The sequence below is a fragment of the Cyanistes caeruleus genome, chromosome 5 (assembly GCF_971803275.1).
Source record: "Cyanistes caeruleus chromosome 5, bCyaCae1.hap1.1, whole genome shotgun sequence".
NCBI lineage: Eukaryota > Metazoa > Chordata > Aves > Passeriformes > Paridae > Cyanistes > Cyanistes caeruleus.
This window is the reverse complement of record NC_141705.1, coordinates 40,411,242-40,427,339: the sequence shown is the minus strand read 5'-3', so window position 1 is coordinate 40,427,339 and position 16,098 is coordinate 40,411,242. Positions and strand designations below refer to the sequence as shown.

The 16,098-nt window shown below is 35.7% G+C and overlaps 1 protein-coding gene across 1 annotated transcript in view; it reads left to right on the top strand.

Moving 5' to 3' along the window:
* Positions 1 to 16,098, top strand: part of LOC111928358 (uncharacterized) — a 93,277-nt gene that overhangs the window by 27,854 nt on the left and 49,325 nt on the right. The gene's annotated exons all lie outside the window — the stretch shown is intronic.

The window sequence follows — 16,098 nt, the reverse complement described above, 5'->3', positions numbered from 1 at the left end:
CTTGATGGCCAAAATGACCAGACAGGTGAGATAATTGGAAGTGGTTCTGAAGATGATTGTCTTTTCTCCACACCAGCTGTGATTTCAGAAATTCTATTTCATGCCACAACAGAGATTGGATACTGCAATATCTCAGTAATTTTTGTGTCAGGTGGTGCAAGGGCTGTACACAGTAGACATAGAGCAGATTCCTTCTTTCTGTCTGAGCCGAAGGAACACGCACTGCCTGTCACTATGTGCCAGGTGTGTCCATTTAAAAACATCAAAAACCTAAAATATTTTCACAATGGCCTGTAATTGTGAAGTGAGCAATTGCCCTGTGCCTTTCATTAGGGAGCCATAAACTGCCCTTGGTAATTTAACACACAACAATTTGTACAGTTCACACTTCTTGCCTCAGCTGTTTGCCATATGGATCTCATGCTCTGCTTCTTGGCATCTTGTGTTACCATTAAAATTTATGCTCCTGTATTTATTAAAAATATCACCAATTGTCCCCTAACTAACTGGAGTTAAAATGCATGGGCCATCATTGCCTATCCACTGATCAGCCTCCGCATCCTGGACAATCAGGCCCAATTACTCATTTTCTCACTTAATGGCCTGTGGTTTCTCCCTAAGTGGGAGGAAGGGGTTGCCTCCTTTTTTGGGAAGTTGAAATATGCATCTTCCTTTCACTGTTATGTTTTTTCTGGAATGCTTCATTTAGACTCAATGTAATGACAGTAGGCTGACCTTGAGTTGAGGCTATAGGAATGCTCAGGAATGCTCTGGTAATCCAACCATAATTAATTTCTCAGTTCTTGAGATTCTGTTCAAGGGTTCTTACCTTTTTTTCTTTGGTCTAGTATTTCTTCCCTTTTTCGCTGGTCTCTGTGTAATCTCTTCCCTTTGGGGCTTTGTTATTTAGCTGGTGCATTGTCCCAGCCCATTTCATAGCTGAATTTAACAATGTCTCACATTAATTCCACACATTTAGGGAGTTGTTTTTATTATGTTCACTATCTCTTTCTATCTCATCCCATTTTGCAGCTAGCTAAGGTTTAAACATTGTCATGGATCCTCTAATCAGTGGTTTTAACATTGTGAAATCTACTGTAGCAGGTAGTAGGACATAATGGGGTCCTCATTTGTGCATGATCATGTGCACACAGCTTTTGTGACAGCTCTAGAGAGTTCACTTAGGGACAATGGGGATTATGGAGGCTTCACCTTGCTCCATCCAACCCTCCAGCCCAATAAGCTACTTGTCTGGTGATAGAATGGGAGAGTTTATTGCCTTGGGTCCTAAATTTAAGAAAACTCCTGGGTCCCAGGAGCCATTTACTCTCAACATGATTCTGCCACCATCACTTAGACATACTTGCTGCAAGTATTCAGTTTCTTTCACCAAGTATTCTGCTCTATCTCCCTTGAAAATTTGTCAGTCACAGTGGAGCCTGTGTCTGTTTACATGTCAGACAAACAAATGAAATAAGGACTGTTTCTTCATGCACTATATTTTTTTTTAAATACAGTGAGAAATGTATGGGAAGGGCATCAGAAATAACAGTAAATGGCAACTTAAAATTTTTTTAAAAAATTTTGTATAGTTCAGTATTTTTTTCTCAGTTGTCATTCACAAAGGCAGTAATGGGAATGGTGCACACTCCACCATTACACAGGAAGGCCACATTTAGTGATTTGTCCAATCTGCAACAGCTGTGTGCAGCCATGCAGACAGCCAGTTCAGTGAGATATGAAAATGTCTGCTAATATGCTACTGTGTTCCACTTGTATTGAAATGTTTCCCACTGACATATAAAATTAAGGTTTGTAGTACAAGGGCAAAGGCACAAATGTAACAAGTCTCAGTGTGAATGCTCATTTATGTCCTGTCCACTGCACTAATATTCTACTAGAGAAATGAACTCCCCATCTGAGTTTAGTCTATGCTGGATGCAGTGGTGGCAAGCATGAAAAAACAAACCAAAAGCCAAACACTGAATGCTGCAGACCCATCATGAGGAGAGAGTTCCCTTCTATATACTCTGGTGATGATTACCAGCCCTCCTGGATACTTGATTTGGATAAATCCCATGTGTGTATGTAACTTAGACATATGTAGCTGTCTAGGAAAGCTTGTAAGAGGAGCAAGAGTACTTATTACAAAGAACTCTTCTATCTACTCATGCAATACTCTATATAAACTCATAAATCTTTGTCTTGAAATAATAGAATTTTCTTGTTGTCATTTCTCTATTTGGAAGCCTTTTCCTGAATTTGTTGTAAAGATGCATTTATAGCTAACTTACTATCATTTAATCTTGTGCTGACATTGCCCCATTTAGCTCTCCAGTAATTGTAGTCATTTTAGCAGCTATTCCATTTAAACTTCTCTGAAACTAGTTGTCCAGAACTATACACAATATTTCTGATTAGGCCTTTTGCTTCCTTTCACAACAAATGTCTTTCCCCATGCATTTGTGAGCTCATTAGTTTATTTGTAACTACAGTAATCACTATTCATAGTCATCTTCCGGTGGCATGAACTTGCTTTTCCTACTATTAATTTATATTTCATACTATCAGTTAAATCATAAGTAATTTAATGCTTTTATAAGATGTTCTGATCTTTGTAATAATGATAATCCGGTACAACTTTATATTGTCTGCTATTTTCATCTGTTCTTCTCCTGAAGATCTTGTAGTAACTTATTACAAAGGACTGATAAGACACCTAGTAAACTATCCTCATTCCTTGTCTACGTAGTCAGTATAAGTTGTTGTTGATCCCTCTAGCTGCTTTAGAAACACTCATCCTTAGCTGCTTTAGAAATTCAGTATTAGCATCTGCCTTCTCCACCTTTAGCTAACTTTCTCTGCAGGGAAAATGAATCAAATGCCTTATTTAAATATCTGATAAATAATATTCTCCTGTCAAACAAAGCAGATAACTTTTGAAAAGAGATATTGGATTGGTTTGAGATGATATACCCTTGATAAAGTCACATTATAATTTATACTTTTTTAAAATTTCTCTCTGCCTTTAACTCTTCCTTCAAATGGTATTCTGTTTTTTTTTTTTTTATAAATCAGTTTATTAAGTCTAGTGGTTCCAGAAGTTGTCTTTGTTCATGTTCTTTTGAATTTAGTTCTACCTTTACAGTTCTCCAGTCATGATACTACCCCCAAAAATTCTAGCAATCAGAGTGTCAATTTCATGTGACAGTTTCATATTTCTATATTCCACCATGAACTATCCAGCCTGCCTTATTTTTGCTTTATGAGGTATTAAGGATGTTAACATTTATTTCTCCCTCAGGTGTCATAATTTCTTATGCACTACTTTCATTTTTGCTCCTTTTTCCACTAATGTCCTCATCGTTAACTTTATAGAAAATGGAGACAAAATATGCATTTAATATGTGGATCAGAACTGTAATCAGATCAGAGTAATGTTAATCTCTAATACATTATGTATTTGTACACTGTAACATTTTTATTTCCCATGCTCCTTTATTGGTTTTAAAGAATTTGTGCTGATTATTTTAATGGTAAATGAAGTCTCACACACAAAAAATTAGCTATTTTCCTCTTTTCTATATCCTGTAACTTCTGAGAAACAGTGCTCTCTCTTTGTTCTTGGTAGATTTGCATGTCTACAAAAGCAGCTAATTCACTGAAGTAAGCCTCATAAGCTTTTTTTGTTAGCTTCTTTTGGGTTTTTTTCCTTACAGTTTAAACCAGAAATAGTGCATGCTCTTTGATTTAAAGTAATTCCTTACTTTCTATGTGTTAGAAGCTTTTTATTCTTAATTCACTGTGTATGCTTTCATTAGTTCCTTTCTAAAATCCCAAACATTAGTCATAGGCAGGCCTGTTGTCTGTCTTGCAGTTTGATAGAGACTGATTCAGTTTATGATCACTATAGCCAAGATTATTTTCTATGAAAAGCTGTTCTGTAAGACCTTGATTCTTGCTAAACCCATGTCCAAAGCAGCATTAATTTTCCTTGGTTCACTGGGTATTTATTAAAGAAATCTGTCTTACAGCAGGTTGAAGACTACCTAAGCCTTCAGTTCCTAATGATGGCATTTATATTGCATCCAAGTCTGGGTGATTAGTTTCCCAAGCTCTCACAATCACTATTCTTTATTTCTTAATCTTATAGAGATTTCTCTTCATATTCCATCCCAAACTTACTATTTCTGTGACAGTACTCCAAAGCTTTCTCTTCTGGTGCTTTTAAAATTTTATCCCAAAGAGGATTTTTTTCACTGCAGGATTAGCTTTCAACCCCTGGTCCACAGGCCCAGCCAATTCCAAAATCTATTTCTTTAGGATAAGTAGAGGGTATTAGAAAGGCAAGTTTAGCATCAATAGGCTTAAATACGTAAATTCTCTCTCTACAGCTTCATGCTGCTCTCATACATTTCTATAACAATGCAGAGCTGCCCAAATCAACTCCAGTCTTATTTCTGTCCTTGGATAATTGAAAGGTTTAGCTCTTTTACCCAAATCACAAGTAATTTTTCTGCCTGTTTCCATTCTTCAATATCCAGTTACATTTTATGTTTGATGTTAGGCTTGCCAAGAGCATGTAGAAGGTGTTTTACTGAAACGTATTTTAAATTAACATGTTTTACTAATAAAGTAATTCAACAGAGAATGAACACTTTTTTATTTTGAAACAAAATCAGGAAATATTTGGTTTTTTTATAAGTTTTCAGTAGTTTTTCCAATCTTCCAAAATACAGATTAGAACTAACATAATAATATATTATTATTTCTGTTATTATTATTAGTAGTAGTACTAGTACTACTACTACTAGTATTGAAAACTTTAGTGTTTTCAATTTTTTTTCCTCAGAAGCATAAAATATTCTATTTAAAATGCAAGTGGTTCTAACTGAAATATTTTTGTGCTTGGCAATTCATTTCTGAAATAGTTCCTGACCAAGCCCTCCATCAGAATTTTGTGCTTCGCTTCATTACCTGAACACTAACTAGTAAACTGACATTAAATGCTTCAGACATTAATGCAAGTCCTTTTTGAGGAAAGAAACTAAACAAAAATAGAAAAGGCTGCAAAGCATCAAAATTTTCTCTGTGACAGCTGTGCTTTAAATTTTAGCAAACAGTAACGGAGCTAGATGAGGTTAGAAAATTGTCATAATAGAAAAAAAGCCCCAAACAATCCTTCAAGCAGATAGAACCAATTAGTGAAGTTTATTAAAATCCTGCTATTAAAGAGATTGTTAGCATAAATATCACTTCCTTTCCCCGCAAGAAGACAGAAATTTTTACCTGTTGTACCTTATTAGGATTATCAGGAGTATGTTACTGCAAAGCCATCAGGCAGGAGTGCAATAACCCACACTACACTGGTCAGCAATTACTGCCAGCATCCAAGTATGAAAAGCTGAGTAGAGAGAACTGCCTTTTTCACTGGATGTTTTCTTCCACATGATTTTTTACCCTATGTGTACCTTGTTCTCAGAATTTCCCATGGTGTTCCCAAGGCACCTTGTGATTTTGACAAGGACAAAGAAATAATTTCACCCACAAATAAACCAATAAATGGAAATGGGTGGAAAAGAAACTTTTCTACTGTCTGATGTAAGTAGATTCCTAGATATAAAATAGTCAACAGGATTCTCAGAAAAGAAAAAATTTCTAAATGTTAATATTCATCAAAATATTAAAATTATTGTCAGTATTTATGACTACTCCTATTGGGCAACTTACTACACTAGTATTATTTTAATTCTAATATGAAATTCACTACTATTTTAAAACCTTGAATTAACTACTTATGATCAGTGCTTGCTTTCTCTTGTAGGATCTAGGTGATTCATATTCACTTCTTAACTGATTATAGCTTTCTATATTTGACCTTTTTCTATCTGAAATAATAAGTAACTTAAGAGTGCTTTGCAAAAGATTTGTTCAAGAAATGAAAGATTAATAGCCATGAGCTCAAGTGACTTATTCTATCTCTTTTCCTTACAGATTTTAATCTTGATTTTATGAATAACTTGAACATTAGCCTTAGGTGCCAGATCAGCAGAAGTATTCATGCACAGGGCTATTACTTTGGCTTGATGAGTTCTTTCTAGTCTAAAGAGACAAAGGTTGAAAGAGAGTTGTTTTATTAGTTGTTTGCAAAAATGAGAATTGTATTTCTCATTTACAGGTGGGAAAATGATGTGTAAAAATTTATGAATTGGAAAACAATATATTTGAATCCTACTTAAAAATACAATGCTCCATTCTTCTTTTATGAATGAAATGGTATCTCTGTATTTGTCCTGACTAAAAGTCTTGGGGTGCCATTTCTATAAGATCTAGTATAACACCTGTAAAAAATATGTTTTTAATGTAAAATAATTTTATGACTTTTTATCTGAATGTGAATGTCTGGTAACAGGACCAGCTTCAAAAATGTTCTTTTTGAAAACTGAAGTGAATAGCTGACTGCAAAGCAAAATTTGTAATAGCTGGATGAAATTTTTAGAAGTGCAATATGATTTTTCCCTTTGAAGATAATGCTAACTATTGACTACCACTGTATTAGTTACTAATGACAGCTACTAGGTACAGGGTGTTAATCAATGTGAGAGATTTAGACTGGAATTGCTTACCTTTTCTAGGGGATCTCATCTCTTGTAATTTGAATTGCTCTGCAATTAAAAAAAAAAAAGCTGAAGGCTGAGGGGGTTCAGTACAGAAATAATTGTTAAGAAAATACTTCTGGATCTTGAGGTGAAAGTATCACATCTTGACATTATGACAGATGAAATAATTTGACAAGTCTGTCTGACTTGCAGAAAACTTGGAGTTCATTGATACCCACTGGTTGAATTAAGAGGAGCTAGAGACCTGTCCCAGTGTTGGCCAGGATTAGAGTTAATTTTTTTCCCAGTAGCAGTATAGTGCTATGTTTTGGAATTAAGATGAGAGTGATGTTGATAACACACTGATGTTTTAGGTGTTGCTAAGCCATGTTTACACAGAGTAAAGAACTTTAAAGCTTCTCAACCAACCCCACCAGGAGGAGACTATGCAGCTGAGACTGCTGATGCACACTGGCCAAAGGGGTATTCCATACCATATAATGGCACTCTCAGTATATAAACTAGGGCAAAAGCTGGTCTGGGGCCACTCTTTGGGTATGGCTGGGCATCATTCAGCAGGTGGTGAATCACTTGCTTTGTATATTCTAATCCTATTATAAGTAGCATTGGTATTGCTATTATTATTTCCTCTTCCTTTTCTGTTCTATTAAACTGTTTCTTTATCTCGACTCACAGATTTGACATTTTCTCCCCCACTTCTGTCTCCCATCCCTCTGTGATGGTGCAGAGGAATTGAATAGTGAGCAGCTGTGTGGTATTTCACTGCCTGCTGTGTTAAACCATGGCAAGACCTCATGCTAATAAAGTTTGCTTTTTAGTTTTGTTTAATTTTTTATATCCAAGATTATGTTCTGATGTGCATGTGCATGGTTGGAACAACTGCATCTGGATGAGAGCAATATCCTTGTAAAGGCACATCATCTAAAGAAAATATTTTTAAGGACCAGGATTCAGATAAGATTCAGTTCAAGTGTCAGAAGTAGTCAGGAATAGACTCATCTCTCTAAATGCTATTAACTCTCTTTGTATAGTGTCAGAAGGAGTACTGCATATAATATGTGGGATTTTATAGGCCCTTATATGAGTTTGAAATATGTTAATGAGGGCTTGTGTATCTTAGCATCATAGAATCATTTAGATCAAAAAAGACCTTTAAGCTCTTTTCAATTTATTTTTGGGAGGAGAGAATAAGGCTTTTATAGAATTGGCATGTATTCTGGTTTTTCTTTTAGGGACTGTTATCTCTCCCTAGATATCCCATGATAAAATCTTTATGGCCATGTGTGTCAAAAGAGATTAAATCTCTTCAGTACACTTATGTGCAAAATGTGTCCTTCAGAGTCAATTATAATTAAAGCCGGGGTAAATAGTGTGAAGTGTTTTGAACTGTTAAATGAATTTTTTCAGACAAGCTTTCTCCTTCTTTTCACCTCTCCTTGCTGTCCAGATAGTCTGTCAACCTAAGTGTTCACAGAATGCAAACCCCAAGGTTTCATGCACTGTGGGAAACAGCTGCATTTTCCTTTGAGTTGGATAACACTTGTTGGATATGCTTGTAAGTGTATCCAGTTGGGGAGTGTATGAAAATGCCCTGCAACATAGCTGACCAACTGCAGCTAAACACTGCTTGGAACTTGACTATTTCAGTTGTAAAACAAGATCAATAAATAAATCAAATCTGAGCATTAAATTCACACAAATGGCAGCCTCAACTTGTCCAGAGCACCCGCTCTGCTAGGATCACTGAACAGACTGTTCAGCTCTTGCTGAATTACTCAGCAAAAATTTTGCAAAGTACAGAAATAACCAAAATTTTCTTGTACTTGCCTGCTAGAAGGTAGCCCAACTTTCTGTCCTAATATGATATTGCTCCATAGGTAGTATGATGCAGATGGTGGCATATCACAGATATTCATAGCTCTGAAGTTATTGTGTGCCCATATTGAAACACTTGTGTATTTTGGAGGCTTCTGATCAATTCCAAAGAAGGATTTGTGAAACCTTTGAAGCAGAACTTTTGTAATTCACTATTGGATCTTATTGGAGTATTTGACAGTATCAAAATAATTTTTGCAATGCCAAGAACTGCTTGGTTTTAGCTTCACCTGGAGTTTCTCCAGAATGTCTGCTACCTCTATGGCAACTGGGAATATGCTTGGAAAATATTCAGTGAACTGCAGATTGTTGGTTTTTTTCTGCCAAAAAGAATCAAGATCTGTTGAAGGTCTGACAGCTGTACCTTGTCACAAAGAAAATACTCCAAAGAAAAAACAAATGACCATTAAACTTGATAGCACATTAGTGTCTAATGATCAGTTATATTTTATAAATCAGTTTTAATCACCTACATATTGCTGTCACAGCTACCCTGAACAATTACCAGGGCTTCATTTCTCTTTGCAAATCATTCTTGAAGCTTCATATCTTGTCTTTTACTTTTAGTCCGAAATTACCATTCAATGTAACAGTAATCTAAGGGGAATTTGTTTGAATAAGAAAAACATTATGAGAGTTATTTTGAAAATAATAGTCGACCTGAAATAACTAGGGAAATGTTTGATAGCAATTGGTTGATTGACTGCGATGGAAAGGACCTTGCAATGATTAGCAGTTGTATCTCAATGTCACTATTAACTTTCACACATTCTTATGGTGTCTGAGAGAAAATAATTTCATTAACATTTGCAATTGCCATTACTAAATAGTATTCTTTTCTATGCAGGCTTATTGGGAAATTTTCTTTTGATTTGATAGCTTCATGGCATGTAGGTTAGCTTGACTGATTTTTCTGCGGCTATGAAAATGGAACCAATTTAATGATCCATTTTGATAATAAACTGCATTATATCATCTTCCTGCTTCTCTGAAGAGCACTGAATTGCAGAGAAAGTGTTATTCTGAAATACTGGCATGTCTTTGGAGAGAATGCCAGAAATATAACCAAGAATTTTCATGCCAAGTAACTTTATTTGGTTGTCAGATATGCAAAGATGAGGTAAGTGGACACAGTTCTGACATGCCTGCTGGGTTAGCAAAACCTGTTGTTGAAAAAGGGTCATTTGAGCCCTATAGATTTAGGGTCTAGATTTATGAAAGCTTAACCTTTGTTGTATTTAAAACATGGTTTTCACTCTATTTCTTTGCTTCTGCCTTTTCACCACTCCTTTGCTCCACAGTTCTTCCCTCATGCCACCTTTGGTGCCTGTCAGACATTTATGGGAGCCAAGTGAGTTTTATAAGCCAAGACGCAACACTCCCTACCCCCCTTTTTGTGGTTGGTTTTTTTTTTTTTTCTTTTAATTTTTATTTTTTTAGCTAATATTCTGCTAGATTAATGCTTCAGCTTCTCTTACCAGTGCTGTGACTGGTTCAACTGATACAAGTCCACAGCATCTGGGGTGGTACAGAGGGAGGAAGCAGTGGTATCACTGCCAGCTAGAGATTGTGAGCTTCTGGATATTAGTGTCATCCAACTCTATGGGCTTTTTTTTAGAATGAAAAGTGAGAAACAGTTTTCTTAAGTGCTTCCTGTAATCCAGGACAAGCTAAACACTTCTAATAGCTGGCAGCAGCTCCGTTCCTCCAAAGTCAGGGAATAAGTATAAATACTTTGAGTGGATTTTTTTCTCCCTCTCACTTCTCAGCACTAGAGTTGCTGAACTACTGCTATCTCAGGGTGCCACTCAAGGAATTTGAGAAAAGCTCTGACAAAATAGAATAACTTTTCCAGTGATTGTCTTAAATATCTGAAAATATAGCTGAGGCACTTTCAGTTGAGTTGGGTCCTTAAAATAATGTATAATATGGGTGTGAATTATTAACTCTTTTAAACCTGTTGTAGAAGGTAAGCCCCAGGAGGAAAAGTCAATGATAATGCCAAGTATTAAGATATATTGATAAAGAGATAATCCTGCCATTGAAATTCCTCTTTATGAACCAATACTCTCTATGTCAGAGCACAGAATGACCTCATACTTCTGACCCAAACATTAAGTTTTAGAGAGCCTTATGGGTTCTTCCCAAGAGGGGAATAAACTGATAATGGAATCATATTTCTTTCACGTAATGCTGTTCAAAGAAGGAATATTCTGTTGTCCTGAACACAGTGTGAAACAAACAATGAAAAATAATTTCCTTTTGCACAGTTCAGAGCATCTTTCTGGCTGGTACTCTATCCAGTCTTTTTCTGGCTGTTTGGTATTAGAATGCAATGGTGCTTTTTTGTTGTTTTTATTTTATTTTATTTTCCTTTTTGTAGCTACCTGGTCTCTATTCTATGTCTCATGTTTTAAGAGGTGCCAGAGAGCACACTTCTGTTTTCTAGACTGTTCATCCAGAACGTTATGGTCAGCTGAATCATCTGCTGCAGATAGAAAGTCAAAAGCCTATCACATCAGTAGCTTTATAACCAGGCAGTAAATGCAGTCACAGTTCCCTTTTCAGGAGGCTAAGGAAGTAAACAAAGTGCTGGTCTCAGTCTTGCTGGTTGCTTAGGCACTTATGATTAAAAAATACCTGGTAAGGGAAGCAGAGACCTAAAGTCCTCTGCAGCCTGTGTGAAGATAGAGAGTACATGCAACTACAGTTCTGACAGCAGTGAGGTGGCTGTCATTTCAAGCTCCCTGTGCAAAAAGGATAGTTTCTTGTGCATTTTCAGTGCTGTGAAAAACATAGATTTCATGAGAAGGATATTTTTTATGAGACTGTCATGCAGATTGGATATTCCAATAATAAAGTTCCAATAATTCCAGTAATAAAGTTAAATAGTATTCAAAGCATACTGTTATGAAGAGGCTGCAGATCAGTCACAACCATTCCTGTCTTGCACTTAGGCCCCTTCTCATGGAAGATGTTTTCCTCCCCATTTTGTCTGATTTGTATTTCCTCTTCTCTCTAGGACAGAATTTGAACTGAGATACATTCATATCTTCCGTTTCACATGGTCACTAAAAAGCTGAGTAGCTAATAAATAAGCTTAATGTCACATGCAGAATGGATACAGGTCCTGTATAATGACTGCATTGAGCATCCTTGTACTTGTCCCAGTTATAATCATTGTATCCTGGATAAATCAACTTGGTCTCTGAAATTTGCTGCAGGTTCTTGTCTGTTTCAAACAGGGATTAAACTCTTGCAGAGAACTTCTGTCAATTTTTTTTTTTTTTTTAAGCAAGAAAAAAAAAATAGTAACCCCTGGGAGTTAAAGAAAAAAAAGGGATTACAAAAAAATAGGAGAAAAAAAATGGAGTACTTGAGATACTTAAGAATATGCTTCCTAAGTAATTCTACTCTTGATTTCCAGTATCTTCTGAATAACCTCTCTGATAGTTTTAGGGAAAATCTTGCATGAACTGGCTGCAAAATCCATAATGACAACGGTCTATGAATACAATCCTTTCTTTTTGGTTTCTAGGAGCTTTGACACTCATTCTAGGCAGACTCTTTGGAGAACTGAGCTGCTAAGCTCTTTGAAAATTTCTGCTGGACATGTGCAAGTGACAGTTTTTTTGATGGCTGTAGAACCTGGGTAGATGTATGTGAACTCAAGTCTTTCAAAAGGTAGACAGGGTGTGTGATGACTCCCTAGAAAATTGAAAACTCCTCTTTGAAGTTTAAGAAGTACTAGAATTTATTAGTGCAACAACTAAACTAATAGCTTTTTAAGACCTTTCTGCCACCATCTCCTCCAAACTCTCTCAAGTTTCTTTGCAAATTGTTTACTTAACTACATCAAAAGAGGAAGTCTGAATATTAAAAACAAAACTTCCCCAAATCCATTAGTCTGTGCAGATACCCAGCATGGAAAAATTCATCCAAAGTTATAGGGTTAATAAAAGTTATAGAGATAAATGAAGACAGAGGCTTTTACTTAAACATGTCTAGAGTTTCTTCATAGCTGTGTGTTTAAATTATTTTCTCAAGCAACATTTCAACACTCAAGAAGTCAGCAAGAATTTTAAAGTAGCAATAGTGAAAATAGAATTCTGGAGACTTCTTTGAAATATTTCTTGTCCTTTTATCAAAGACTAAAAGATGGGATTTGCATTACTCATTTCAGACTGTCCAACTATACCCCATAGATGTGATTTTGCATCTTTGATACTCTTTCATCAAAGTTTTACCTGTATGTTATAAAATACACATGCTTACATTTACTTCAGATTTTTGCCTCTGAAGGAGATCCGTGTAGTGCAGGATGTCACAGTCTTTGGGCTTAGTTACAACATTGTTGGTAATAGAAAGACCTGGATATCTGACTGAGTGTTAGCTAATACCCATTTTCCATAGAGCATCGATTTACTTCATTGCCTGCTTAACAAACTCGAGATTAATCTACTTTATCCTTGTAACTCAATAGAGAATATCTGCATTTTGAGCAGGAGAACCAGGAAAGGTTTTATCTGACGGTTAAGAAAGGGAATGTCTGGATTGCCTCTAGGTGGCAGCGAGGCATTATTTCTTAACATTCACTGAGCTGCCTGTTCCACTGTCTTTGCAAAGAAACATTTGCTTAGATACAGCTAGCTCTGTCCGGTTTTCTGACCATTTTGGATAGACCTTAAAATCCTAAAGTCTGTATTGCAATAAATATACACGGTTGCAAATCAGTCCTGGAAAGGCAGACAAAAGTACTATGTGATATGTGCTATGAATCAGCAAGTCTCTGATCCATGTTTTCATGTGACTGATCAGTGGCAACACTGGGGATTCCCAGCAGATCTTCCTTTTTTCAGAAACTGATGGCTTCAAATGGCTTCTTTGCATTTTTGCATCTTTTGCCTGCTGATGTGGCTGCCTTCTAGCACAAATTACTTTCCAGGCATTTGTACTGAACCTAGTCTAGTGAGAGACGTCCCTGCCCATGGTAGGAGGTTTGAAACTAGATGATCTTTTAGGCCCTTTCCAGCAAAAAACATGCTATGATTTTATAATTTTGCATTTGGTCTCAGTGCAGTGATGGTACATATGATATTCTGTTCAGATAAATGACTGCTTTTATCACTTAAGCGTGAGCAATGGACCACACTAAATGCTGCTAATCAAGGGATCAGAGACCCTTTAGTAAGTCCTTGCTGCCTGACAGTATTAATTGTAATGCTGAGGAGATGGAAATTGGCTCTGCAATTGTAATTTAGGCTCTGATTTAACAATGTGTTTAAATCAATTACTTTTAGCATGTGCTTGTGTTGACTTCATTTTAGCATTGTAGCCACTAACTTTCTCACATTTCATCTGGGGAATGCTTTCACTTATATGAATGTCCTTATTTTAAACCTAGGAAAGAGCTTTTTGTGCATACACAAAGAAAAGCATGTGCTTGAATGCTTTACAAACTGGGATATACATTGCCAGCGACTGTGGGTTAAGAGAAAGAAGCACAATTTTGAGCTGGATACATTCCACAGTGATCAACAGAAAAATTAAAAAAAACCCTGTTTTGATTGTGATCAAAACACATGTCCTTTCAAATATCATTAGTATCCTGTTCTGGATAAAAATACAAATTAGATGTTTGTTTTAACAAGCACCACTTTTTAAATGTGTTTTGCATGGGTAGGACTAACATCTAATATTTCATCAGGAAAAGCATGGAATTAGAAACATGGTGGGTCTCAGTTGCTTGAGAGCTGAATGTGTCAGTAGAAATGTTTTGTGGATTGTGCCAACCAAAGGAAAATGCAGAATGAGTAAGCAATTTTAAACTGAGAAGAAAATGATGTATTTGGGAGAGATTTCTAATGCAATATACTTTGGTATTAAAATTTAAAATTACTCTGAATACATTTCCTTTAGAAAACACTGTGACGATCAAAGACTTAGCAGCTTGATGGATGTGAATGAATGAGTCTCATAAATTGAGACTGCAACTGTGATTGCTGCATTAATAAGAATGAGATTATCATAGTGTTAAATCATCCAGCTATACATTTAAAAATATGTACTGGGAATAAATGCTTATTATGCAATATGTCTTTGTCTTCTGCTCTCAGGCCAGCACTGTCATACTACATCACAAATATGAACATTGGTAGACTTTGACAGTCTCACACCAGGAGGAGTTTTCAGAGGCAGGTTTATTAAATGGTTTCATAATTGCAATGATTATTGCTTCTGATACTAATGTCAAAAAATAGGATTTTGCACAGAATTTTCATACCAAAGATGATGTAGAAAATAATACTAGTTTCAGAAAAGTTCAGGTTGTAAGCTGGGTTCCATTATAAATGTACTGTGTTTTGAAGATGTGCCACATTTTGCTTGGAAGGGCATCACACTGAGATGGTATGATTTTATGATCAAATTCCTAAGTTATTAAAGAAATTGTTGTAAAACCTTGTTTTGATTAAAATTGGATTATTTTGCATTGTTCTCAATGAGTTACATTTCTGTCTCAAGGTGTGAAGTATACTGCATATTTGTTGTGTAGAAGATTTTCAGTGTTAAGATAGCAGTGGCTTTGTGAACTTCCTAGGGAAGCTCTGTTTGCACTGTTATCTCTGGTGATCATAGGAGAGACAGTCCTGCAAGTCTCCCTACACAGGGCCCAGCTGCAGGCTGAAACCAAACTTTCCTTATGGAAATACATCTAAAAAGAATCTAATGTCACCTAAGACTGCACATTAGCTCACACTCATGGGTGTTTTCCAAATGTATCTGTGCTCAACCTGTCCAATATCATATTTGCTCATGAGTTTAAAACTTGTCCATGCTGTCATCTTAGTAAGTGGTAAAAAATTACTCTAGCAAATGTTTACTGGTTTATTATAGGCTTCTTTAAGGGTTGGTGAACTGACCTGAAAGAAAAAAAAAAAAAAATTTCCTGTACATTTACATTGTCTTGTGAGAAGGATTTAAATGAGAACTCTCTCAGAAATCCCTTCCCACTCAGTTGGGTTGTCAACCAAATTGATGGAATGTTTTTTAGTGCTGTTTTTATTAAAGATTGCACTTAGCTTTTTTTGACCTTTCCTTGTACACACTTAAATTCAAAGTAAAAGATATGCTAGTAAAAAGTTAAGATATTAGGATACCAGTTAAAAAAGATTCTAATTATATTTATTGTCTTCAAAATATGCTGCTTCAAGGATATGGGTTAATTCTGATAAAATTTGCATAGTTTTGGGGTTTCAAAGTTCTTTTTTTACTTTTTACTAGAAAAAAGAAAGCAAAAGGGAGGAAAGAGAAATACTACATAAAACCAAAACAGCTCCAAATTTGAATTCTTATATTTGGAATACAGACTCTGGGACATATTGCATTAAAATCTGAAATGCTTTGCTTTTGTTCCAGTGAAGGACAAAATCCATATTTCTAAACTTAAGCTGACATTTAATGCTGCTGTCTACATAAAACTAGGTTAAGATTTTTTTTTACATAAATTTGAGTCTGCATATGGATGTTATTCCCTTCAATGTCAGTAACTAGATCCTTAATACTTATTTCAATAGGTATTTTTTCTCTTTTTCTCTGAAAATTC